The sequence below is a fragment of the Phyllobates terribilis genome, unplaced genomic scaffold (assembly GCF_046119375.1).
Source record: "Phyllobates terribilis strain yellow unplaced genomic scaffold, ASM4611937v1 Scaffold_123__1_contigs__length_5148117, whole genome shotgun sequence".
Taxonomy (NCBI): domain Eukaryota; kingdom Metazoa; phylum Chordata; class Amphibia; order Anura; family Dendrobatidae; genus Phyllobates; species Phyllobates terribilis.
In genome coordinates, this window is record NW_027362883.1 from 349,364 (window position 1) to 374,430 (window position 25,067).

Consider the following 25,067-nt stretch of genomic DNA (forward strand, 5'->3'; position numbering starts at 1 on the left):
CTTTGAGTATTTGCCAGAGAGTCTACATGGAGTTGGTACGAATGAAGGAAGAAAAGGAATTGAAATGCCTAGAGTTTATTGCACTGGAACCTCTGTTCCAGCAGACATATAAGTATGTGGTTGTGCACATGTATAACCCTAAAGTTCCGGATGAGACTGTTTCCAATTTTTTAGCTCGGTATTGTAGTGAGGTTAAATTTTTGGGAAGAATGAAGAACAAATACAATTATCTAAATGGCAAGAGGAGATATGTTGTAAAACTGAGACCGGATGATAGAGCTATTGGGGGTGCCAAGAGCATTCCTGCACAGTTTTCTATCGGAGGAGAAAGGGGATTTTGTTTTTATAATGGACAGATGGAATATTGTAGGAAGTGTCATGAGTTTGGACATGTTCAGAAAGATTGTCCAGTGCAAGGTGATGTTTGTAGAGGTTGTGGGAAATCTGGGCATGTTGCAAGTGGTTGCCCAATGAATAAGGTGTGTGATTTGTGTGGACATGCAGATCACCTTGCAAGGAAATGTAGATTGTGGGCTCAGATTCCTAGGTCACAGGTGGACGCTGAAGAGAGGCAGAAGAAGACTCGGCAGGAAAGTGGGGAGGAGGGCGAAGGCTCAGACTCAGAGGGGGAAAGCCAAAAACAAGATGGTGGTAGGGGAAGAGACCATGCGGTGCCCAAGATGGAGGAAAAGGGGCGGAGCCAGAAGAAAGTTGGTTTGAGGGAGGGGCTGGAAGTAATAAACAAAGTAGCTGATGTGCATGGCCCGGGTGATGGGATGGATTTGTCTAATATGGCGGAGTCAGTGAATCCTGTTTTGGGAAGAGATGGGGGTGAGGAAATGGAGGTTTTGGAGGAGGAGGATTCTGATTCGGATGGAACTATAACCCCTCAGCAGCGTGATAGGGTTAACAGTGATTGGAGTGAAAATGAGGAGGAAGATGATGGCAAGGAGGAGAGTTATGCCTCCGTGATTAAAAGAAGTAAGGTGGAGGGGTGTTGGTCTGGGGGGCAGGAAGATCCAGTCTCCCTAAGACCAGGTTATTCTAACAGGGACTCGAGTTCTGAGTCGCCTGATATACGTAGAAAAGTGGGTGGCAGGAGTGGGTTTTCTCCTGGTTCATGATGGATCGGGTATGGTGGAGATTTTTTCCTGTTGTTATGATGGCGTTGTGTGTTGCTTCTCTGAATGTACGAGGGATTGGTTCTGCTTGTAGGAGAGCAGGGATACTGGAGTACATTGAGAGTGTGAATGCAGATATTGTCTGTCTGCAGGAATGTGTAATTAAATCTGCCCCGCATGAGAGTGAGTGGAATAAGGGGCAATCTTTTTGGTCCCCATGCTCAGAAAACAGGAATGAAGGGGTGGGCATTTTACTGTGTAATTCCAGTCTAAAGGTTTTAGAGTTTAAAGTAATCATACCTGGGAGATGTTTGTTTTTATTAGTGGATTTTTTAGGTCAGCGGGTACGGGTTTTTAATGTTTATGCCCCTGCTGATAAACAAGCAAGAGTTGGGTTTTTGGAGTCTCTAAAGTTTGTTTTTACCAGGCAGAGACTTCACTATAGTGGCTGGAGATTTTAATTGTGTCAGATCCGCAAAAGATCGTAAGAGCTCTACGGAAGGTAGGACTGATGTTACGTCTAATATTTTAAATCAGATTGTGCAGGATTTACGCTACACGGATGCTGGTCTGATGGTTGGGCCAAGTGATAAGTTCACATACATATCAGACAGTGGACGTAGTGTTTCCCGAATTGACTATGTTTTTATGTCTGAAGGGATTAAGGTGGCCAAGTGCAACCACGTGATGACGACTTTTTCTGACCACAAGATGATAGTGGTAGATCTGTGTATAGCTGAGTCCCTGGCTTTTGGAAAGGGACTCTGGAAGCTGAACGTAAGCCTGCTGGAAGAGGAGAGTGTTAAGGTTGGTTTTAATAAAGTGTTTTTGTCTTGTGTGTCTGAACAGCACCTTTTTAAAGATTTGCTAGAGTGGTGGGACTGGGCTAAGGAGAAATTTGCATGTTATTTTAAAGGGGTGTGTTTTAGGAGAGCGAAAGCCAAAAGGGATCATGATGCTGCTGTTATTTCAAAATTGGAAGTACTCCATAAGTTTAAGAGAGCGGGGATGGAGGTGGATAAAGAGATTGCAGATTTGAAGGACGAACTGAAGAAGATACTTATTGAAAAAGGGAAGACTATTATGTTTAAGGCAAAAATAAAGCACATGGAGGAAAATGAGCAATGTTCGAGATACTTTTTTAAAAAATGTTTTAAACCTAAAGGGGTTTTTAAGTCTGTTTTTTCTCCTGCAGGGGAGGTATCTGGGGATGAGATGATTGGCAGTATTCTTTCCTTTTATGAAACACTCTTCTCTAACGATAGTAGAGCCAGTGATGCGGAAATTAATGATTATTGCAAAGTATTAACTAATAATATTCCTGAGGAGAAAATTGGGTTTTTAAGTGAGGAGGTTGGGAAAGATGAAATTAGACGGGCAGTGGATGGCTTGGCGAAAGGCAAGACGCCAGGCTGTGATGGTCTTCCTGCTGAATTTTATGTTAGATTTTGGGATATTATAGGTGTGGAGTTTTCCCGGGTGGTGCAATATGGTTTTACTCATGGGATTTTATCGGTTTCTATGCGTAGGGGGATTGTTACGCTGATTCATAAGAAAGGGGACATGAGGGATATTAAAAATTGGAGGCCCATAACATTGTTAAACAGTGATTACAAAATTATTTCTAAAATTGTGGCTGGTAGACTGGCAGATGTGATAGGTGATATGGTGGGGGAGTATCAGGCATGTGCAGTGCCTGGTAGGAAAATTTCAGATAATTTGCTGCTTCTAAGAGACTTAATTTATCAGGCTAATTTGAATAAGAATGCTCTTTTGTTACAGTCGGTGGACCTGGAGAAAGCCTTTGATAAAATATCACATAGATTTTTGTTCTCTGCTTTAAGTCACCTTGGTGTTCCGGATAAATTATTGATGGTCATTAAGAGTTTTTATTGTGGGGTCAGTAGCCAGATTTTAGTTAATGGGCATGTGAGTTCCAGTTTTAATATTTTATCGGGAGTTAGGCAGGGTTGTCCCCTGTCACCAATTCTTTTTATCTGTGTGGTGGAGGCCCTTTTAAAAAGTGTGCAAGTTGACAAGTGTGTGGCTGGTGTTTTTATTCCTGGGGGATCCGGGGGTCCAGTCAAGTCTTTAAGTTATATGGATGATATTGTTTTTACTTGTGGTTCACAGGCGGATCTCAATAGAGTGAATTTGCACGTAAGGATTTTTTGTTGTGTGGCTGGTATGGCGGTGAATTGGGGAAAGTGCCAGCTTTGTAACTTTGGGAGGCAGGTTGAGGTTAACGTGGCAGGAGTGGAGAGTAGGGAGGAAATTGAGGTTCTTGGTGTCATCTTTGAGAAGGAACTGAAAGGGAAAAGCAGCCTGAAGATTCTAGAAGACAAAATGGATCAGAAGTTGAACTTTTGGAAACTAAGGAACCTGTCGCTGAGAGGGAAAGTGCTGGTAATCAAGTCTGTGATTCTCCCGCTTCTGCTGTACACTGCTTTGATTTTCCCACCTGCTGTGCTTTGGACAAAGAGAGTGACAAGGAAACTGTTTGTGTTTTTTTGGGGATCCAAAATGGAGAAACTAAGAAGAGGAATGGTTATGTGTTCTGTGGAAAATGGGGGTTGTGATTTTCCTAACATTGACTTATTTTTAAGAATGCATTATTTTTTGTACATTTATAAATTATCCCAGTGCAATAACAGGACTGCGGACATGTGCAAATATTTAGCAGGACGGCTTTTCCAGAAATGGAGCTGGTGTGAGAAGGATTTAAGAAAACCAGTTTCGTTTGTGATACCGTTTTTTTATGTGGTGCTTAGGTCCTTCTATGATCAAAATGGGATAAGCTCCATGGTTAGACCGGACAAAAAACTGATTGTCTCAGGTATTAAGAAGAAGGAGATGTTATGTGATGTGCCGTTTTGTAATAATGCACAGTCTGGACAGGTGTGGAAGCTTTTTTTCATGCGTGGAATCAGCAACAGACAGAAGGATGTAACCTGGATGGCGTTGCATGGATGCTTGCCAACAAGGGCTTTTTTGAATGACCGGGGGATAAAGGTTCAAGAACTATGTCCTAGGGAAGGTTGCAATAAGGTGGAAACAATACAGCATATTTTTTGGGACTGTTTTTTTGCTAAAAAAGTTTTTACCTTGTTGTCACGTATGTTTGTTGCTTTAGTTGGTTTTCATTGTTTCGATTTTGAAAGGATTTTAATAGGTCAAGATTTTAAGTACTCGCAAAGGAAGCGGGCAAGCTGGATTATTTTTGTCATATATAAAGAGGTTTTATGGGACGTTCGGAATTTGGTGATTTTTAAAAAGATTGTTTTTTCCCCCATGGAATGCAGAAAGATTTTTCTTGCTAGACTGTTTTATGCCTATTTATTGGATAAAAAGAAGTATGGTGAGACAGCAGCAGAAGCACTCTGGAACTTTTCACATTGGACTTCTTACAGTAAGTAACAGTTAATTGCAGGGTTGTGATTTTTGGGATTTTGTTTTTGTTTTTCCGAATGATGATTTGAGAACCCGTTATGTGAATATGCGCTATGATGCATAAATTAATGTGGGTCTTAATCTGAGGAAAAAAAAAAAAAAAAAAATCTGTTCTTATCAGTTTAATATCTGATACGTCCCCTATCTGGGGACCATATATTAAATGGATTTTTAGAACAGGGAGATGGAAAAAGAGCTTGCTCTGTCCACTCCACGCATTGACCTGGTATTGCAGTATCTCCAGGACCGGTGCACCCCTTCTTTAATGCAGTTTCTAAAATCAGAAAGAATTGAATTCAATGTTTTTTGTTCATTTTGCTTGTTTGTCGGATTTTGAGATGGACTCTTTGGCTCTGCTTTTCTTCTCCTCATTGGATTTTTCATGTTCAAAGTTGCAGAAGCCAGATTACAAGCTCATTTTGGTTCAACTTCAGCAACTGTGCATTGCATTGCCATGTAATGTGATGCAATGCTATCTTTCTAGCTCTCCCTTTTTACTTCCTTTTGGATAAACAGACATATTAGGCAAGCATTTTGGAGCTTTCACCTAAATAACTACAGGTGGTGAGATAAGCTGCACAATATAATTGACCTTTCAGTATATTGTTGCACACACACCATCTATTTAGCAAATGCCCTTGTTATCAACAGCAGCCTTTTAAACTCACCTGAGCTAACAGGTATGTGCGCTGGTTACTCTGCTGCGCTTAAAATTTCTTTTTTGGTTTGCTACAATACCTTTTCTGAAACGTTGTCTCCTTCTGCTGGAACACTGACTTCTTTCATTTAATGCCTGCAGACTATAAAAGAGAACCCAACCCAAAAAGTTTGGTTGATTAGTCTGTGGCATTCTGTTAAACTGTTGCTTATGGCGGTCTCTGTGAGCTTCTCAGCGACATTCAGCCAGCCAGGTATCCTGCCTGCAGTAGATGGAATGTGGCAATGGAACGCTGGCTGCGCGTGTCATAATAGGCTCTGAGCCTTTATATACCTGTGCACAGCAGCAGCCACCTTCAGTCTGCTGCTGGACAGCCAGCAGCAGCAGCAGCAGGAGAGGTATGTAATCAGGAGCCCTCCTGCTAAGGGTAGACAGCTGCTCGTTCCACCCCACCCCCCCGCCTTAATTGGTTCTCCTCCCTTCCAACGGTGTTGAGGCGGGTGGGAACAGCAGGGGGTGAAGGTGCTGTGTTTAAAGAGGTGGAGTTATGCAGATCTAAAACGCGTGGATTGCAGCAGCAGCAAGCCGAAAAGTGCAGGCATGTAAGGGATCTAGAGGTTGACAACATGTCTTCTTAACGGGAGTCCAGGAGCTCATCTCCACAAATGGACTTTTTAGGATCCTTGGGTGGCTCCGTAGTTTGAAACCAATTCTGGTTATCGCTTCTCGGCCTTTTGGCTAAGATCAAGTGTAGTATCTGTTCTTATCAGTTTAATATCTGATACGTCCCCTATCTGGGGACCATATATTAAATGGATTTTTAGAACAGGGAGATGGAAAAAGAGCTTGCTCTGTCCACTCCACGCATTGACCTGGTATTGCAGTATCTCCAGGACCGGTGCACCCCTTCTTTAATGCAGTTTCTAAAATCAGAAAGAATTGAATTCAATGTTTTTTGTTCATTTTGCTTGTTTGTCGGATTTTGGGATGGACTCTTTGGCTCTGCTTTTCTTCTCCTCATTGGATTTTTCATGTTCAAAGTTGCAGAAGCCAGATTACAAGCTCATTTTGGTTCAACTTCAGCAACTGTGCATTGCATTGCCATGTAATGTGATGCAATGCTATCTTTCTAGCTCTCCCTTTTTACTTCCTTTTGGATAAACAGACATATTAGGCAAGCATTTTGGAGCTTTCACCTAAATAACTACAGGTGGTGAGATAAGCTGCACAATATAATTGACCTTTCAGTATATTGTTGCACACACACCATCTATTTAGCAAATGCCCTTGTTATCAACAGCAGCCTTTTAAACTCACCTGAGCTAACAGGTATGTGCGCTGGTTACTCTGCTGCGCTTAAAATTTCTTTTTTGGTTTGCTACAATGCCTTTTCTGAAACGTTGTCTCCTTCTGCTGGAACACTGACTTCTTTCATTTAATGCCTGCAGACTATAAAAGAGAACCCAACCCAAAAAGTTTGGTTGATTAGTCTGTGGCATTCTGTTAAACTGTTGCTTATGGCGGTCTCTGTGAGCTTCTCAGCGACATTCAGCCAGCCAGGTATCCTGCCTGCAGTAGATGGAATGTGGCAATGGAACGCTGGCTGCGCGTGTCATAATAGGCTCTGAGCCTTTATATACCTGTGCACAGCAGCAGCCACCTTCAGTCTGCTGCTGGACAGCCAGCAGCAGCAGCAGGAGAGGTATGTAATCAGGAGCCCTCCTGCTAAGGGTAGACAGCTGCTCGTTCCACCCCACCCCCCGCCTTAATTGGTTCTCCTCCCTTCCAACGGTGTTGAGGCGGGTGGGAACAGCAGGGGGTGAAGGTGCTGTGTTTAAAGAGGTGGAGTTATGCAGATCTAAAACGCGTGGATTGCAGCAGCAGCAAGCCGAAAAGTGCAGGCATGTAAGGGATCTAGAGGTTGACAACATGTCTTCTTAACGGGAGTCCAGGAGCTCATCTCCACAAATGGACTTTTTAGGATCCTTGGGTGGCTCCGTAGTTTGAAACCAATTCTGGTTATCGCTTCTCGGCCTTTTGGCTAAGATCAAGTGTAGTATCTGTTCTTATCAGTTTAATATCTGATACGTCCCCTATCTGGGGACCATATATTAAATGGATTTTTAGAACAGGGAGATGGAAAAAGAGCTTGCTCTGTCCACTCCACGCATTGACCTGGTATTGCAGTATCTCCAGGACCGGTGCACCCCTTCTTTAATGCAGTTTCTAAAATCAGAAAGAATTGAATTCAATGTTTTTTGTTCATTTTGCTTGTTTGTCGGATTTTGGGATGGACTCTTTGGCTCTGCTTTTCTTCTCCTCATTGGATTTTTCATGTTCAAAGTTGCAGAAGCCAGATTACAAGCTCATTTTGGTTCAACTTCAGCAACTGTGCATTGCATTGCCATGTAATGTGATGCAATGCTATCTTTCTAGCTCTCCCTTTTTACTTCCTTTTGGATAAACAGACATATTAGGCAAGCATTTTGGAGCTTTCACCTAAATAACTACAGGTGGTGAGATAAGCTGCACAATATAATTGACCTTTCAGTATATTGTTGCACACACACCATCTATTTAGCAAATGCCCTTGTTATCAACAGCAGCCTTTTAAACTCACCTGAGCTAACAGGTATGTGCGCTGGTTACTCTGCTGCGCTTAAAATTTCTTTTTTGGTTTGCTACAATGCCTTTTCTGAAACGTTGTCTCCTTCTGCTGGAACACTGACTTCTTTCATTTAATGCCTGCAGACTATAAAAGAGAACCCAACCCAAAAAGTTTGGTTGATTAGTCTGTGGCATTCTGTTAAACTGTTGCTTATGGCGGTCTCTGTGAGCTTCTCAGCGACATTCAGCCAGCCAGGTATCCTGCCTGCAGTAGATGGAATGTGGCAATGGAACGCTGGCTGCACGTGTCATAATAGGCTCTGAGCCTTTATATACCTGTGCACAGCAGCAGCCACCTTCAGTCTGCTGCTGGACAGCCAGCAGCAGCAGCAGCAGGAGAGGTATGTAATCAGGAGCCCTCCTGCTAAGGGTAGACAGCTGCTCGTTCCACCCCACCCCCCGCCTTAATTGGTTCTCCTCCCTTCCAACGGTGTTGAGGCGGGTGGGAACAGCAGGGGGTGAAGGTGCTGTGTTTAAAGAGGTGGAGTTATGCAGATCTAAAACGCGTGGATTGCAGCAGCAGCAAGACGAAAAGTGCAGGCATGTAAGGGATCTAGAGGTTGACAACATGTCTTCTTAACGGGAGTCCAGGAGCTCATCTCCACAAATGGACTTTTTAGGATCCTTGGGTGGCTCCGTAGTTTGAAACCAATTCTGGTTATCGCTTCTCGGCCTTTTGGCTAAGATCAAGTGTAGTATCTGTTCTTATCAGTTTAATATCTGATACGTCCCCTATCTGGGGACCATATATTAAATGGATTTTTAGAACAGGGAGATGGAAAAAGAGCTTGCTCTGTCCACTCCACGCATTGACCTGGTATTGCAGTATCTCCAGGACCGGTGCACCCCTTCTTTAATGCAGTTTCTAAAATCAGAAAGAATTGAATTCAATGTTTTTTGTTCATTTTGCTTGTTTGTCGGATTTTGGGATGGACTCTTTGGCTCTGCTTTTCTTCTCCTCATTGGATTTTTCATGTTCAAAGTTGCAGAAGCCAGATTACAAGCTCATTTTGGTTCAACTTCAGCAACTGTGCATTGCATTGCCATGTAATGTGATGCAATGCTATCTTTCTAGCTCTCCCTTTTTACTTCCTTTTGGATAAACAGACATATTAGGCAAGCATTTTGGAGCTTTCACCTAAATAACTACAGGTGGTGAGATAAGCTGCACAATATAATTGACCTTTCAGTATATTGTTGCACACACACCATCTATTTAGCAAATGCCCTTGTTATCAACAGCAGCCTTTTAAACTCACCTGAGCTAACAGGTATGTGCGCTGGTTACTCTGCTGCGCTTAAAATTTCTTTTTTGGTTTGCTACAATGCCTTTTCTGAAACGTTGTCTCCTTCTGCTGGAACACTGACTTCTTTCATTTAATGCCTGCAGACTATAAAAGAGAACCCAACCCAAAAAGTTTGGTTGATTAGTCTGTGGCATTCTGTTAAACTGTTGCTTATGGCGGTCTCTGTGAGCTTCTCAGCGACATTCAGCCAGCCAGGTATCCTGCCTGCAGTAGATGGAATGTGGCAATGGAACGCTGGCTGCGCGTGTCATAATAGGCTCTGAGCCTTTATATACCTGTGCACAGCAGCAGCCACCTTCAGTCTGCTGCTGGACAGCCAGCAGCAGCAGCAGCAGGAGAGGTATGTAATCAGGAGCCCTCCTGCTAAGGGTAGACAGCTGCTCGTTCCACCCCACCCCCCGCCTTAATTGGTTCTCCTCCCTTCCAACGGTGTTGAGGCGGGTGGGAACAGCAGGGGGTGAAGGTGCTGTGTTTAAAGAGGTGGAGTTATGCAGATCTAAAACGCGTGGATTGCAGCAGCAGCAAGCCGAAAAGTGCAGGCATGTAAGGGATCTAGAGGTTGACAACATGTCTTCTTAACGGGAGTCCAGGAGCTCATCTCCACAAATGGACTTTTTAGGATCCTTGGGTGGCTCCGTAGTTTGAAACCAATTCTGGTTATCGCTTCTCGGCCTTTTGGCTAAGATCAAGTGTAGTATCTGTTCTTATCAGTTTAATATCTGATACGTCCCCTATCTGGGGACCATATATTAAATGGATTTTTAGAACAGGGAGATGGAAAAAGAGCTTGCTCTGTCCACTCCACGCATTGACCTGGTATTGCAGTATCTCCAGGACCGGTGCACCCCTTCTTTAATGCAGTTTCTAAAATCAGAAAGAATTGAATTCAATGTTTTTTGTTCATTTTGCTTGTTTGTCGGATTTTGGGATGGACTCTTTGGCTCTGCTTTTCTTCTCCTCATTGGATTTTTCATGTTCAAAGTTGCAGAAGCCAGATTACAAGCTCATTTTGGTTCAACTTCAGCAACTGTGCATTGCATTGCCATGTAATGTGATGCAATGCTATCTTTCTAGCTCTCCCTTTTTACTTCCTTTTGGATAAACAGACATATTAGGCAAGCATTTTGGAGCTTTCACCTAAATAACTACAGGTGGTGAGATAAGCTGCACAATATAATTGACCTTTCAGTATATTGTTGCACACACACCATCTATTTAGCAAATGCCCTTGTTATCAACAGCAGCCTTTTAAACTCACCTGAGCTAACAGGTATGTGCGCTGGTTACTCTGCTGCGCTTAAAATTTCTTTTTTGGTTTGCTACAATGCCTTTTCTGAAACGTTGTCTCCTTCTGCTGGAACACTGACTTCTTTCATTTAATGCCTGCAGACTATAAAAGAGAACCCAACCCAAAAAGTTTGGTTGATTAGTCTGTGGCATTCTGTTAAACTGTTGCTTATGGCGGTCTCTGTGAGCTTCTCAGCGACATTCAGCCAGCCAGGTATCCTGCCTGCAGTAGATGGAATGTGGCAATGGAACGCTGGCTGCGCGTGTCATAATAGGCTCTGAGCCTTTATATACCTGTGCACAGCAGCAGCCACCTTCAGTCTGCTGCTGGACAGCCAGCAGCAGCAGCAGCAGGAGAGGAATGTAATCAGGAGCCCTCCTGCTAAGGGTAGACAGCTGCTCGTTCCACCCCACCCCCCGCCTTAATTGGTTCTCCTCCCTTCCAACGGTGTTGAGGCGGGTGGGAACAGCAGGGGGTGAAGGTGCTGTGTTTAAAGAGGTGGAGTTATGCAGATCTAAAACGCGTGGATTGCAGCAGCAGCAAGCCGAAAAGTGCAGGCATGTAAGGGATCTAGAGGTTGACAACATGTCTTCTTAACGGGAGTCCAGGAGCTCATCTCCACAAATGGACTTTTCAGGATCCTTGGGTGGCTCCGTAGTTTGAAACCAATTCTGGTTATCGCTTCTCGGCCTTTTGGCTAAGATCAAGTGTAGTATCTGTTCTTATCAGTTTAATATCTGATACGTCCCCTATCTGGGTACCATATATTAAATGGATTTTTAGAACAGGGAGATGGAAAAAGAGCTTGCTCTGTCCACTCCACGCATTGACCTGGTATTGCAGTATCTCCAGGACCGGTGCACCCCTTCTTTAATGCAGTTTCTAAAATCAGAAAGAATTGAATTCAATGTTTTTTGTTCATTTTGCTTGTTTGTCGGATTTTGGGATGGACTCTTTGGCTTTGCTTTTCTTCTCCTCATTGGATTTTTCATGTTCAAAGTTGCAGAAGCCAGATTACAAGCTCATTTTGGTTCAACTTCAGCAACTGTGCATTGCATTGCCATGTAATGTGATGCAATGCTATCTTTCTAGCTCTCCCTTTTTACTTCCTTTTGGATAAACAGACATATTAGGCAAGCATTTTGGAGCTTTCACCTAAATAACTACAGGTGGTGAGATAAGCTGCACAATATAATTGACCTTTCAGTATATTGTTGCACACACACCATCTATTTAGCAAATGCCCTTGTTATCAACAGCAGCCTTTTAAACTCACCTGAGCTAACAGGTATGTGCGCTGGTTACTCTGCTGCGCTTAAAATTTCTTTTTTGGTTTGCTACAATGCCTTTTCTGAAACGTTGTCTCCTTCTGCTGGAACACTGACTTCTTTCATTTAATGCCTGCAGACTATAAAAGAGAACCCAACCCAAAAAGTTTGGTTGATTAGTCTGTGGCATTCTGTTAAACTGTTGCTTATGGCGGTCTCTGTGAGCTTCTCAGCGACATTCAGCCAGCCAGGTATCCTGCCTGCAGTAGATGGAATGTGGCAATGGAACGCTGGCTGCGCGTGTCATAATAGGCTCTGAGCCTTTATATACCTGTGCACAGCAGCAGCCACCTTCAGTCTGCTGCTGGACAGCCAGCAGCAGCAGCAGCAGGAGAGGTATGTAATCAGGAGCCCTCCTGCTAAGGGTAGACAGCTGCTCGTTCCACCCCACCCCCCGCCTTAATTGGTTCTCCTCCCTTCCAACGGTGTTGAGGCGGGTGGGAACAGCAGGGGGTGAAGGTGCTGTGTTTAAAGAGGTGGAGTTATGCAGATCTAAAACGCGTGGATTGCAGCAGCAGCAAGCCGAAAAGTGCAGGCATGTAAGGGATCTAGAGGTTGACAACATGTCTTCTTAACGGGAGTCCAGGAGCTCATCTCCACAAATGGACTTTTCAGGATCCTTGGGTGGCTCCGTAGTTTGAAACCAATTCTGGTTATTGCTTCTCGGCCTTTTGGCTAAGATCAAGTGTAGTATCTGTTCTTATCAGTTTAATATCTGATACGTCCCCTATCTGGGGACCATATATTAAATGGATTTTTAGAACAGGGAGATGGAAAAAGAGCTTGCTCTGTCCACTCCACGCATTGACCTGGTATTGCAGTATCTCCAGGACCGGTGCACCCCTTCTTTAATGCAGTTTCTAAAATCAGAAAGAATTGAATTCAATGTTTTTTGTTCATTTTGCTTGTTTGTCGGATTTTGGGATGGACTCTTTGGCTTTGCTTTTCTTCTCCTCATTGGATTTTTCATGTTCAAAGTTGCAGAAGCCAGATTACAAGCTCATTTTGGTTCAACTTCAGCAACTGTGCATTGCATTGCCATGTAATGTGATGCAATGCTATCTTTCTAGCTCTCCCTTTTTACTTCCTTTTGGATAAACAGACATATTAGGCAAGCATTTTGGAGCTTTCACCTAAATAACTACAGGTGGTGAGATAAGCTGCACAATATAATTGACCTTTCAGTATATTGTTGCACACACACCATCTATTTAGCAAATGCCCTTGTTATCAACAGCAGCCTTTTAAACTCACCTGAGCTAACAGGTATGTGCGCTGGTTACTCTGCTGCGCTTAAAATTTCTTTTTTGGTTTGCTACAATGCCTTTTCTGAAACGTTGTCTCCTTCTGCTGGAACACTGACTTCTTTCATTTAATGCCTGCAGACTATAAAAGAGAACCCAACCCAAAAAGTTTGGTTGATTAGTCTGTGGCATTCTGTTAAACTGTTGCTTATGGCGGTCTCTGTGAGCTTCTCAGCGACATTCAGCCAGCCAGGTATCCTGCCTGCAGTAGATGGAATGTGGCAATGGAACGCTGGCTGCGCGTGTCATAATAGGCTCTGAGCCTTTATATACCTGTGCACAGCAGCAGCCACCTTCAGTCTGCTGCTGGACAGCCAGCAGCAGCAGCAGCAGGAGAGGTATGTAATCAGGAGCCCTCCTGCTAAGGGTAGACAGCTGCTCGTTCCACCCCACCCCCCGCCTTAATTGGTTCTCCTCCCTTCCAACGGTGTTGAGGCGGGTGGGAACAGCAGGGGGTGAAGGTGCTGTGTTTAAAGAGGTGGAGTTATGCAGATCTAAAACGCGTGGATTGCAGCAGCAGCAAGCCGAAAAGTGCAGGCATGTAAGGGATCTAGAGGTTGACAACATGTCTTCTTAACGGGAGTCCAGGAGCTCATCTCCACAAATGGACTTTTCAGGATCCTTGGGTGGCTCCGTAGTTTGAAACTAATTCTGGTTATCGCTTCTCGGCCTTTTGGCTAAGATCAAGTGTAGTATCTGTTCTTATCAGTTTAATATCTGATACGTCCCCTATCTGGGGACCATATATTAAATGGATTTTTAGAACAGGGAGATGGAAAAAGAGCTTGCTCTGTCCACTCCACGCATTGACCTGGTATTGCAGTATCTCCAGGACCGGTGCACCCCTTCTTTAATGCAGTTTCTAAAATCAGAAAGAATTTAATTCAATGTTTTTTGTTCATTTTGCTTGTTTGTCGGATTTTGGGATGGACTCTTTGGCTTTGCTTTTCTTCTCCTCATTGGATTTTTCATGTTCAAAGTTGCAGAAGCCAGATTACAAGCTCATTTTGGTTCAACTTCAGCAACTGTGCATTGCATTGCCATGTAATGTGATGCAATGCTATCTTTCTAGCTCTCCCTTTTTACTTCCTTTTGGATAAACAGACATATTAGGCAAGCATTTTGGAGCTTTCACCTAAATAACTACAGGTGGTGAGATAAGCTGCACAATATAATTGACCTTTCAGTATATTGTTGCACACACACCATCTATTTAGCAAATGCCCTTGTTATCAACAGCAGCCTTTTAAACTCACCTGAGCTAACAGGTATGTGCGCTGGTTACTCTGCTGCGCTTAAAATTTCTTTTTTGGTTTGCTACAATGCCTTTTCTGAAACGTTGTCTCCTTCTGCTGGAACACTGACTTCTTTCATTTAATGCCTGCAGACTATAAAAGAGAACCCAACCCAAAAAGTTTGGTTGATTAGTCTGTGGCATTCTGTTAAACTGTTGCTTATGGCGGTCTCTGTGAGCTTCTCAGCGACATTCAGCCAGCCAGGTATCCTGCCTGCAGTAGATGGAATGTGGCAATGGAACGCTGGCTGCGCGTGTCATAATAGGCTCTGAGCCTTTATATACCTGTGCACAGCAGCAGCCACCTTCAGTCTGCTGCTGGACAGCCAGCAGCAGCAGCAGCAGGAGAGGTATGTAATCAGGAGCCCTCCTGCTAAGGGTAGACAGCTGCTCGTTCCACCCCACCCCCCGCCTTAATTGGTTCTCCTCCCTTCCAACGGTGTTGAGGCGGGTGGGAACAGCAGGGGGTGAAGGTGCTGTGTTTAAAGAGGTGGAGTTATGCAGATCTAAAACGCGTGGATTGCAGCAGCAGCAAGCCGAAAAGTGCAGGCATGTAAGGGATCTAGAGGTTGACAACATGTCTTCTTAACGGGAGTCCAGGAGCTCATCTCCACAAATGGACTTTTTAGGATCCTTGGGTGGCTCCGTAGTTTGAAACCAATTCTGGTTATCGCTTCTCGGCCTTTTGGCTAAGATCAAGTGTAGTATCTGTTCTTATCAGTTTAATATCTGATACGTCCCCTATCTGGGGACCATATATTAAATGGATTTTTAGAACAGGGAGATGGAAAAAGAGCTTGCTCTGTCCACTCCACGCATTGACCTGGTATTGCAGTATCTCCAGGACCGGTGCACCCCTTCTTTAATGCAGTTTCTAAAATCAGAAAGAATTGAATTCAATGTTTTTTGTTCATTTTGCTTGTTTGTCGGATTTTGGGATGGACTCTTTGGCTCTGCTTTTCTTCTCCTCATTGGATTTTTCATGTTCAAAGTTGCAGAAGCCAGATTACAAGCTCATTTTGGTTCAACTTCAGCAACTGTGCATTGCATTGCCATGTAATGTGATGCAATGCTATCTTTCTAGCTCTCCCTTTTTACTTCCTTTTGGATAAACAGACATATTAGGCATGCATTTTGGAGCTTTCACCTAAATAACTACAGGTGGTGAGATAAGCTGCACAATATAATTGACCTTTCAGTATATTGTTGCACACACACCATCTATTTAGCAAATGCCCTTGTTATCAACAGCAGCCTTTTAAACTCACCTGAGCTAACAGGTATGTGCGCTGGTTACTCTGCTGCGCTTAAAATTTCTTTTTTGGTTTGCTACAATGCCTTTTCTGAAACGTTGTCTCCTTCTGCTGGAACACTGACTTCTTTCATTTAATGCCTGCAGACTATAAAAGAGAACCCAACCCAAAAAGTTTGGTTGATTAGTCTGTGGCATTCTGTTAAACTGTTGCTTATGGCGGTCTCTGTGAGCTTCTCAGCGACATTCAGCCAGCCAGGTATCCTGCCTGCAGTAGATGGAATGTGGCAATGGAACGCTGGCTGCGCGTGTCATAATAGGCTCTGAGCCTTTATATACCTGTGCACAGCAGCAGCCACCTTCAGTCTGCTGCTGGACAGCCAGCAGCAGCAGCAGCAGCAGGAGAGGTATGTAATCAGGAGCCCTCCTGCTAAGGGTAGACAGCTGCTCGTTCCACCCCACCCCCCGCCTTAATTGGTTCTCCTCCCTTCCAACGGTGTTGAGGCGGGTGGGAACAGCAGGGGGTGAAGGTGCTGTGTTTAAAGAGGTGGAGTTATGCAGATCTAAAACGCGTGGATTGCAGCAGCAGCAAGCCGAAAAGTGCAGGCATGTAAGGGATCTAGAGGTTGACAACATGTCTTCTTAACGGGAGTCCAGGAGCTCATCTCCACAAATGGACTTTTTAGGATCCTTGGGTGGCTCCGTAGTTTGAAACCAATTCTGGTTATCGCTTCTCGGCCTTTTGGCTAAGATCAAGTGTAGTATCTGTTCTTATCAGTTTAATATCTGATACGTCCCCTATCTGGGGACCATATATTAAATGGATTTTTAGAACAGGGAGATGGAAAAAGAGCTTGCTCTGTCCACTCCACGCATTGACCTGGTATTGCAGTATCTCCAGGACCGGTGCACCCCTTCTTTAATGCAGTTTCTAAAATCAGAAAGAATTGAATTCAATGTTTTTTGTTCATTTTGCTTGTTTGTCGGATTTTGGGATGGACTCTTTGGCTCTGCTTTTCTTCTCCTCATTGGATTTTTCATGTTCAAAGTTGCAGAAGCCAGATTACAAGCTCATTTTGGTTCAACTTCAGCAACTGTGCATTGCATTGCCATGTAATGTGATGCAATGCTATCTTTCTAGCTCTCCCTTTTTACTTCCTTTTGGATAAACAGACATATTAGGCAAGCATTTTGGAGCTTTCACCTAAATAACTACAGGTGGTGAGATAAGCTGCACAATATAATTGACCTTTCAGTATATTGTTGCACACACACCATCTATTTAGCAAATGCCCTTGTTATCAACAGCAGCCTTTTAAACTCACCTGAGCTAACAGGTATGTGCGCTGGTTACTCTGCTGCGCTTAAAATTTCTTTTTTGGTTTGCTACAATGCCTTTTCTGAAACGTTGTCTCCTTCTGCTGGAACACTGACTTCTTTCATTTAATGCCTGCAGACTATAAAAGAGAACCCAACCCAAAAAGTTTGGTTGATTAGTCTGTGGCATTCTGTTAAACTGTTGCTTATGGCGGTCTCTGTGAGCTTCTCAGCGACATTCAGCCAGCCAGGTATCCTGCCTGCAGTAGATGGAATGTGGCAATGGAACGCTGGCTGCGCGTGTCATAATAGGCTCTGAGCCTTTATATACCTGTGCACAGCAGCAGCCACCTTCAGTCTGCTGCTGGACAGCCAGCAGCAGCAGCAGCAGCAGGAGAGGTATGTAATCAGGAGCCCTCCTGCTAAGGGTAGACAGCTGCTCGTTCCACCCCACCCCCCGCCTTAATTGGTTCTCCTCCCTTCCAACGGTGTTGAGGCGGGTGGGAACAGCAGGGGGTGAAGGTGCTGTGTTTAAAGAGGTGGAGTTATGCAGATCTAAAACGCGTGGATTGCAGCAGCAGCAAGCCGAAAAGTGCAGGCATGTAAGGGATCTAGAGGTTGACAACATGTCTTCTTAACGGGAGTCCAGGAGCTCATCTCCACAAATGGACTTTTTAGGATCCTTGGGTGGCTCCGTAGTTTGAAACCAATTCTGGTTATCGCTTCTCGGCCTTTTGGCTAAGATCAAGTGTAGTATCTTTCGAAAAGGCGGTTTTGGATGTTGGCCGCCCTAGTAGATTGATACATTATGCACACTGGGGTTTAGGCGCTTGTTAGTACGCCAGGTGGCTAATATAGTCATCTGGTGGAAAGCATGGCCCCCCAGGATCGACGCCATTGGGCCGGGGAAGATCGAAAGCCCGAAGTGTGAAGTGCCCCAGGAGTGGTGACCCTGGGGTGCCTTAACTCACTGGGATTGGGAACCCCACTTGAGTTTATGGCACATTTGCACAAGCACTTCAAATTTTCTTTCTTCGCACACACCCTTATTCCGGGCCTTCTGGCCTTAGGATGGGGAATTTTTCAATTCCCGGTCGAAGGTCCGGGCAGTATTATACTGTGAAACCTTCACTATTTATTTAATTTCTTTGTCACTGTGTGTCCACTTATTCACGTGTGTCACGTCCTACTAGGATTTTGTCGGGATGCGGTTCCCTTACGGGTTCCTCTCTTGGCAGGTCTAGGGGGGGAGTGTGTGGCCATCAGGTTCCGCTCCCCCCTGAACCCCCCTGGCTCTCCTCTTTCGGGAGGAGAGCGTTGTTGGCTCCCCTCTTTCGGGAGGGGAGCACAGTCTTTGGCTCCCAGTGCCTTGCTCGGGTGAGAACTCGGGCAGGTGCTGGTGGTAAGATTGGGTCGCCTCTGGCTTCGGCTGGAGGTGGCTTTTTGTCCCTGTTCCTCGCTGTGGCCTTTTGGCTCGGAGGGACGGGGAATGGTTTGGGGGACCCTTCTCCTTTTGGAGAGGGTTTCATGAAGACCAGCATCCTAGTGCACTTTTTTTGTGGCACTTGTCACTTTTTTAAGCGCACTCGGGTTTTGTACACGAATTCGGGCTTTCGCCAAAAAAAAAAAAAAAAAAATCTGTTCTTATCAGTTTAATATCTGATACGTCCCCTATCTGGGGACCATATATTAAATGGATTTTTAGAACAGGGAGATGGAAAAAGAGCTTGCTCTGTCCACTCCACGCATTGACCTGGTATTGCAGTATCTCCAGGACCGGTGCACCCCTTCTTTAATGCAGTTTCTAAAATCAGAAAGAATTGAATTCAATGTTTTTTGTTCATTTTGCTTGTTTGTCGGATTTTGGGATGGACTCTTTGGCTCTGCTTTTCTTCTCCTCATTGGATTTTTCATGTTCAAAGTTGCAGAAGCCAGATTACAAGCTCATTTTGGTTCAACTTCAGCAACTGTGCATTGCATTGCCATGTAATGTGATGCAATGCTATCTTTCTAGCTCTCCCTTTTTACTTCCTTTTGGATAAACAGACATATTAGGCAAGCATTTTGGAGCTTTCACCTAAATAACTACAGGTGGTGAGATAAGCTGCACAATATAATTGACCTTTCAGTATATTGTTGCACACACACCATCTATTTAGCAAATGCCCTTGTTATCAACAGCAGCCTTTTAAACTCACCTGAGCTAACAGGTATGTGCGCTGGTTACTCTGCTGCGCTTAAAATTTCTTTTTTGGTTTGCTACAATGCCTTTTCTGAAACGTTGTCTCCTTCTGCTGGAACACTGACTTCTTTCATTTAATGCCTGCAGACTATAAAAGAGAACCCAACCCAAAAAGTTTGGTTGATTAGTCTGTGGCATTCTGTTAAACTGTTGCTTATGGCGGTCTCTGTGAGCTTCTCAGCGACATTCAGCCAGCCAGGTATCCTGCCTGCAGTAGATGGAATGTGGCAATGGAACGCTGGCTGCGCGTGTCATAATAGGCTCTGAGCCTTTATATACCTGTGCACAGCAGCAGCCACCTTCAGTCTGCTGCTGGACAGCCAGCAGCAGCAGCAGCAGGAGAGGTATGTAATCAGGAGCCCTCCTGCTAAGGGTAGACAGCTGCTCGTTCCACCCCACCCCCCGCCTTAATTGGTTCTCCTCCCTTCCAACGGTGTTGAGGCGGGTGGGAACAGCAGGGGGTGAAGGTGCTGTGTTTAAAGAGGTGGAGTTATGCAGATCTAAAACGCGTGGATTGCAGCAGCAGCAAGCCGAAAAGTGGAGGCATGTAAGGGATCTAGAGGTTGACAACATGTCTTCTTAACGGGAGTCCAGGAGCTCATCTCCACAAATGGACTTTTTAGGATCCTTGGGTGGCTCCGTAGTTTGAAACCAATTCTGGTTATCGCTTCTCGGCCTTTTGGCTAAGATCAAATGTAGTATCTGTTCTTATCAGTTTAATATCTGATACGTCCCCTATCTGGGGACCATATATTAAATGGATTTTTAGAACAGGGAGATGGAAAAAGAGCTTGCTCTGTCCACTCCACGCATTGACCTGTTATTGCAGTATCTCCAGGACCGGTGCACCCCTTCTTTAATGCAGTTTCTAAAATCAGAAAGAATTGAATTCAATGTTTTTTGTTCATTTTGCTTGTTTGTCGGATTTTGGGATGGACTCTTTGGCTCTGCTTTTCTTCTCCTCATTGGATTTTTCATGTTCAAAGTTGCAGAAGCCAGATTACAAGCTCATTTTGGTTCAACTTCAGCAACTGTGCATTGCATTGCCATGTAATGTGATGCAATGCTATCTTTCTAGCTCTCCCTTTTTACTTCCTTTTGGATAAACAGACATATTAGGCAAGCATTTTGGAGCTTTCACCTAAATAACTACAGGTGGTGAGATAAGCTGCACAATATAATTGACCTTTCAGTATATTGTTGCACACACACCATCTATTTAGCAAATGCCCTTGTTATCAACAGCAGCCTTTTAAACTCACCTGAGCTAACAGGTATGTGTGCTGATTACTCTGCTGCGCTTAAAATTTCTTTTTTGGTTTGCTACAATGCCTTTTCTGAAACGTTGTCTCCTTCTGCTGGAACACTGACTTCTTTCATTTAATGCCTGCAGACTATAAAAGAGAACCCAACCCAAAAAGTTTGGTTGATTAGTCTGTGGCATTCTGTTAAACTGTTGCTTATGGCGGTCTCTGTGAGCTTCTCAGCGACATTCAGCCAGCCAGGTATCCTGCCTGCAGTAGATGGAATGTGGCAATGGAACGCTGGCTGCGCGTGTCATAATAGGCTCTGAGCCTTTATATACCTGTGCACAGCAGCAGCCACCTTCAGTCTGCTGCTGGACAGCCAGCAGCAGCAGCAGCAGGAGAGGTATGTAATCAGGAGCCCTCCTGCTAAGGGTAGACAGCTGCTCGTTCCACCCCACCCCCCGCCTTAATTGGTTCTCCTCCCTTCCAACGGTGTTGAGGCGGGTGGCAACAGCAGGGGGTGAAGGTGCTGTGTTTAAAGAGGTGGAGTTATGCAGATCTAAAACGCGTGGATTGCAGCAGCAGCAAGCCGAAAAGTGGAGGCATGTAAGGGATCTAGAGGTTGACAACATGTCTTCTTAACGGGAGTCCAGGAGCTCATCTCCACAAATGGACTTTTTAGGATCCTTGGGTGGCTCCGTAGTTTGAAACCAATTCTGGTTATCGCTTCTCGGCCTTTTGGCTAAGATCAAATGTAGTATCTGTTCTTATCAGTTTAATATCTGATACGTCCCCTATCTGGGGACCATATATTAAATGGATTTTTAGAACAGGGAGATGGAAAAAGAGCTTGCTCTGTCCACTCCACGCATTGACCTGTTATTGCAGTATCTCCAGGACCGGTGCACCCCTTCTTTAATGCAGTTTCTAAAATCAGAAAGAATTGAATTCAATGTTTTTTGTTCATTTTGCTTGTTTGTCGGATTTTGGGATGGACTCTTTGGCTCTGCTTTTCTTCTCCTCATTGGATTTTTCATGTTCAAAGTTGCAGAAGCCAGATTACAAGCTCATTTTGGTTCAACTTCAGCAACTGTGCATTGCATTGCCATGTAATGTGATGCAATGCTATCTTTCTAGCTCTCCCTTTTTACTTCCTTTTGGATAAACAGACATATTAGGCAAGCATTTTGGAGCTTTCACCTAAATAACTACAGGTGGTGAGATAAGCTGCACAATATAATTGACCTTTCAGTATATTGTTGCACACACACCATCTATTTAGCAAATGCCCTTGTTATCAACAGCAGCCTTTTAAACTCACCTGAGCTAACAGGTATGTGTGCTGATTACTCTGCTGCGCTTAAAATTTCTTTTTTGGTTTGCTACAATGCCTTTTCTGAAACGTTGTCTCCTTCTGCTGGAACACTGACTTCTTTCATTTAATGCCTGCAGACTATAAAAGAGAACCCAACCCAAAAAGTTTGGTTGATTAGTCTGTGGCATTCTGTTAAACTGTTGCTTATGGCGGTCTCTGTGAGCTTCTCAGCGACATTCAGCCAGCCAGGTATCCTGCCTGCAGTAGATGGAATGTGGCAATGGAACGCTGGCTGCGCGTGTCATAATAGGCTCTGAGCCTTTTTATACCTGTGCACAGCAGCAGCCACCTTCAGTCTGTTGCTGGACAGCCAGCAGCAGCAGCAGCAGGAGAGGTATGTAATCAGGAGCCCTCCTGCTAAGGGTAGACAGCTGTTCGTTCCACACCACCCCCCGCCTTAATTGGTTCTCCTCCCTTCCAACGGTGTTGAGGCGGGTGGGAACAGCAGGGGGTGAAGGTGCTGTGTTTAAAGAGGTGGAGTTATGCAGATCTAAAACGCGTGGATTGCAGCAGCAGCAAGCCGAAAAGTGCAGGCATGTAAGGGATCTAGAGGTTGACAACATGTCTTCTTAACGGGAGTCCAGGAGCTCATTTCCACAAATGGACTTTTTAGGATCCTTGGGTGGCTCCGTAGTTTGAAACCAATTCTGGTTATCGCTTCTCGGCCTTTTGGCTAAGATCAAGTGTAGTATCTGTTCTTATCAGTTTAATATCTGATACGTCCCCTATCTGGGGACCATATATTAAATGGATTTTTAGAACAGGGAGATGGAAAAAGAGCTTGCTCTGTCCACTCCACGCATTGACCTGGTATTGCAGTATCTCCAGGACCGGTGCACCCCTTCTTTAATGCAGTTTCTAAAATCAGAAAGAATTGAATTCAATGTTTTTTGTTCATTTTGCTTGTTTGTCGGATTTTGGGATGGACTCTTTGGCTCTGCTTTTCTTCTCCTCATTGGATTTTTCATGTTCAAAGTTGCAGAAGCCAGATTACAAGCTCATTTTGGTTCAACTTCAGCAACTGTGCATTGCATTGCCATGTAATGTGATGCAATGCTATCTTTCTAGCTCTCCCTTTTTACTTCCTTTTGGATAAACAGACATATTAGGCAAGCATTTTGGAGCTTTCACCTAAATAACTACAGGTGGTGAGATAAGCTGCACAATATAATTGACCTTTCAGTATATTGTTGCACACACACCATCTATTTAGCAAATGCCCTTGTTATCAACAGCAGCCTTTTAAACTCACCTGAGCTAACAGGTATGTGCGCTGGTTACTCTGCTGCGCTTAAAATTTCTTTTTTGGTTTGCTACAATGCCTTTTCTGAAACGTTGTCTCCTTCTGCTGGAACACTGACTTCTTTCATTTAATGCCTGCAGACTATAAAAGAGAACCCAACCCAAAAAGTTTGGTTGATTAGTCTGTGGCATTCTGTTAAACTGTTGCTTATGGCGGTCTCTGTGAGCTTCTCAGCGACATTCAGCCAGCCAGGTATCCTGCCTGCAGTAGATGGAATGTGGCAATGGAACGCTGGCTGCGCGTGTCATAATAGGCTCTGAGCCTTTATATACCTGTGCACAGCAGCAGCCACCTTCAGTCTGCTGCTGGACAGCCAGCAGCAGCAGCAGCAGGAGAGGTATGTAATCAGGAGCCCTCCTGCTAAGGGTAGACAGCTGTTCGTTCCACCCCACCCCCCGCCTTAATTGGTTCTCCTCCCTTCCAACGGTGTTGAGGCGGGTGGGAACAGCAGGGGGTGAAGGTGCTGTGTTTAAAGAGGTGGAGTTATGCAGATCTAAAACGCGTGGATTGCAGCAGCAGCAAGCCGAAAAGTGCAGGCATGTAAGGGATCTAGAGGTTGACAACATGTCTTCTTAACGGGAGTCCAGGAGCTCATCTCCACAAATGGACTTTTTAGGATCCTTGGGTGGCTCCGTAGTTTGAAACCAATTCTGGTTATCGCTTCTCGGCCTTTTGGCTAAGATCAAGTGTAGTATCTGTTCTTATCAGTTTAATATCTGATACGTCCCCTATCTGGGGACCATATATTAAATGGATTTTTAGAACAGGGAGATGGAAAAAGAGCTTGCTCTGTCCACTCCACGCATTGACCTGGTATTGCAGTATCTCCAGGACCGGTGCACCCCTTCTTTAATGCAGTTTCTAAAATCAGAAAGAATTGAATTCAATGTTTTTTGTTCATTTTGCTTGTTTGTCGGATTTTGGGATGGACTCTTTGGCTCTGCTTTTCTTCTCCTCATTGGATTTTTCATGTTCAAAGTTGCAGAAGCCAGATTACAAGCTCATTTTGGTTCAACTTCAGCAACTGTGCATTGCATTGCCATGTAATGTGATGCAATGCTATCTTTCTAGCTCTCCCTTTTTACTTCCTTTTGGATAAACAGACATATTAGGCAAGCATTTTGGAGCTTTCACCTAAATAACTACAGGTGGTGAGATAAGCTGCACAATATAATTGACCTTTCAGTATATTGTTGCACACACACCATCTATTTAGCAAATGCCCTTGTTATCAACAGCAGCCTTTTAAACTCACCTGAGCTAACAGGTATGTGCGCTGGTTACTCTGCTGCGCTTAAAATTTCTTTTTTGGTTTGCTACAATGCCTTTTCTGAAACGTTGTCTCCTTCTGCTGGAACACTGACTTCTTTCATTTAATGCCTGCAGACTATAAAAGAGAACCCAACCCAAAAAGTTTGGTTGATTAGTCTGTGGCATTCTGTTAAACTGTTGCTTATGGCGGTCTCTGTGAGCTTCTCAGCGACATTCAGCCAGCCAGGTATCCTGCCTGCAGTAGATGGAATGTGGCAATGGAACGCTGGCTGCGCGTGTCATAATAGGCTCTGAGCCTTTATATACCTGTGCACAGCAGCAGCCACCTTCAGTCTGCTGCTGGACAGCCAGCAGCAGCAGCAGCAGGAGAGGTATGTAATCAGGAGCCCTCCTGCTAAGGGTAGACAGCTGCTCGTTCCACCCCACCCCCCGCCTTAATTGGTTCTCCTCCCTTCCAACGGTGTTGAGGCGGGTGGGAACAGCAGGGGGTGAAGGTGCTGTGTTTAAAGAGGTGGAGTTATGCAGATCTAAAACGCGTGGATTGCAGCAGCAGCAAGCCGAAAAGTGCAGGCATGTAAGGGATCTAGAGGTTGACAACATGTCTTCTTAACGGGAGTCCAGGAGCTCATCTCCACAAATGGA

General features: G+C 44.5%; 15 non-coding genes and 1 pseudogene across 15 annotated transcripts; all 16 read left to right on the forward strand.

Moving 5' to 3' along the window:
• The first annotated feature begins 4,631 nt into the window (after window positions 1–4,631).
• LOC141202632 (U2 spliceosomal RNA) lies at window positions 4,632–4,831 on the forward strand. The gene has a single exon (XR_012273860.1). It is a non-coding gene; the product is annotated as a U2 spliceosomal RNA (small nuclear RNA).
• A 1,116-nt stretch (window positions 4,832–5,947) lies between these two features.
• On the forward strand, window positions 5,948–6,138 carry LOC141202804 (U2 spliceosomal RNA). Its single transcript, XR_012273957.1, has one exon. It is a non-coding gene; the product is annotated as a U2 spliceosomal RNA (small nuclear RNA).
• Window positions 6,139–7,250: 1,112 nt separating this feature from the next.
• On the forward strand, window positions 7,251–7,441 carry LOC141202805 (U2 spliceosomal RNA). The gene has a single exon (XR_012273958.1). It is a non-coding gene; the product is annotated as a U2 spliceosomal RNA (small nuclear RNA).
• A 1,115-nt stretch (window positions 7,442–8,556) lies between these two features.
• Window positions 8,557–8,747, forward strand: LOC141202806 (U2 spliceosomal RNA). The gene has a single exon (XR_012273959.1). It is a non-coding gene; the product is annotated as a U2 spliceosomal RNA (small nuclear RNA).
• A 1,115-nt stretch (window positions 8,748–9,862) lies between these two features.
• On the forward strand, window positions 9,863–10,053 carry LOC141202807 (U2 spliceosomal RNA). Its single transcript, XR_012273960.1, has one exon. It is a non-coding gene; the product is annotated as a U2 spliceosomal RNA (small nuclear RNA).
• A 1,115-nt stretch (window positions 10,054–11,168) lies between these two features.
• LOC141202388 (U2 spliceosomal RNA) lies at window positions 11,169–11,359 on the forward strand. Its single transcript, XR_012273663.1, has one exon. It is a non-coding gene; the product is annotated as a U2 spliceosomal RNA (small nuclear RNA).
• A 1,115-nt stretch (window positions 11,360–12,474) lies between these two features.
• Window positions 12,475–12,665, forward strand: LOC141202213 (U2 spliceosomal RNA). The gene has a single exon (XR_012273495.1). It is a non-coding gene; the product is annotated as a U2 spliceosomal RNA (small nuclear RNA).
• A 1,115-nt stretch (window positions 12,666–13,780) lies between these two features.
• On the forward strand, window positions 13,781–13,971 carry LOC141202808 (U2 spliceosomal RNA). Its single transcript, XR_012273961.1, has one exon. It is a non-coding gene; the product is annotated as a U2 spliceosomal RNA (small nuclear RNA).
• A 1,115-nt stretch (window positions 13,972–15,086) lies between these two features.
• Window positions 15,087–15,277, forward strand: LOC141202810 (U2 spliceosomal RNA). Its single transcript, XR_012273963.1, has one exon. It is a non-coding gene; the product is annotated as a U2 spliceosomal RNA (small nuclear RNA).
• Window positions 15,278–16,395: 1,118 nt separating this feature from the next.
• On the forward strand, window positions 16,396–16,586 carry LOC141202811 (U2 spliceosomal RNA). Its single transcript, XR_012273964.1, has one exon. It is a non-coding gene; the product is annotated as a U2 spliceosomal RNA (small nuclear RNA).
• A 1,118-nt stretch (window positions 16,587–17,704) lies between these two features.
• On the forward strand, window positions 17,705–17,796 carry LOC141202719 (U2 spliceosomal RNA; annotated as a pseudogene).
• Window positions 17,797–18,583: 787 nt separating this feature from the next.
• LOC141202585 (U2 spliceosomal RNA) lies at window positions 18,584–18,776 on the forward strand. Its single transcript, XR_012273827.1, has one exon. It is a non-coding gene; the product is annotated as a U2 spliceosomal RNA (small nuclear RNA).
• A 1,115-nt stretch (window positions 18,777–19,891) lies between these two features.
• On the forward strand, window positions 19,892–20,082 carry LOC141202458 (U2 spliceosomal RNA). Its single transcript, XR_012273730.1, has one exon. It is a non-coding gene; the product is annotated as a U2 spliceosomal RNA (small nuclear RNA).
• Window positions 20,083–21,197: 1,115 nt separating this feature from the next.
• On the forward strand, window positions 21,198–21,388 carry LOC141202459 (U2 spliceosomal RNA). The gene has a single exon (XR_012273731.1). It is a non-coding gene; the product is annotated as a U2 spliceosomal RNA (small nuclear RNA).
• Window positions 21,389–22,503: 1,115 nt separating this feature from the next.
• LOC141202812 (U2 spliceosomal RNA) lies at window positions 22,504–22,694 on the forward strand. Its single transcript, XR_012273965.1, has one exon. It is a non-coding gene; the product is annotated as a U2 spliceosomal RNA (small nuclear RNA).
• A 1,115-nt stretch (window positions 22,695–23,809) lies between these two features.
• Window positions 23,810–24,000, forward strand: LOC141202813 (U2 spliceosomal RNA). Its single transcript, XR_012273966.1, has one exon. It is a non-coding gene; the product is annotated as a U2 spliceosomal RNA (small nuclear RNA).
• The last annotated feature ends 1,067 nt before the right edge of the window (window positions 24,001–25,067 follow it).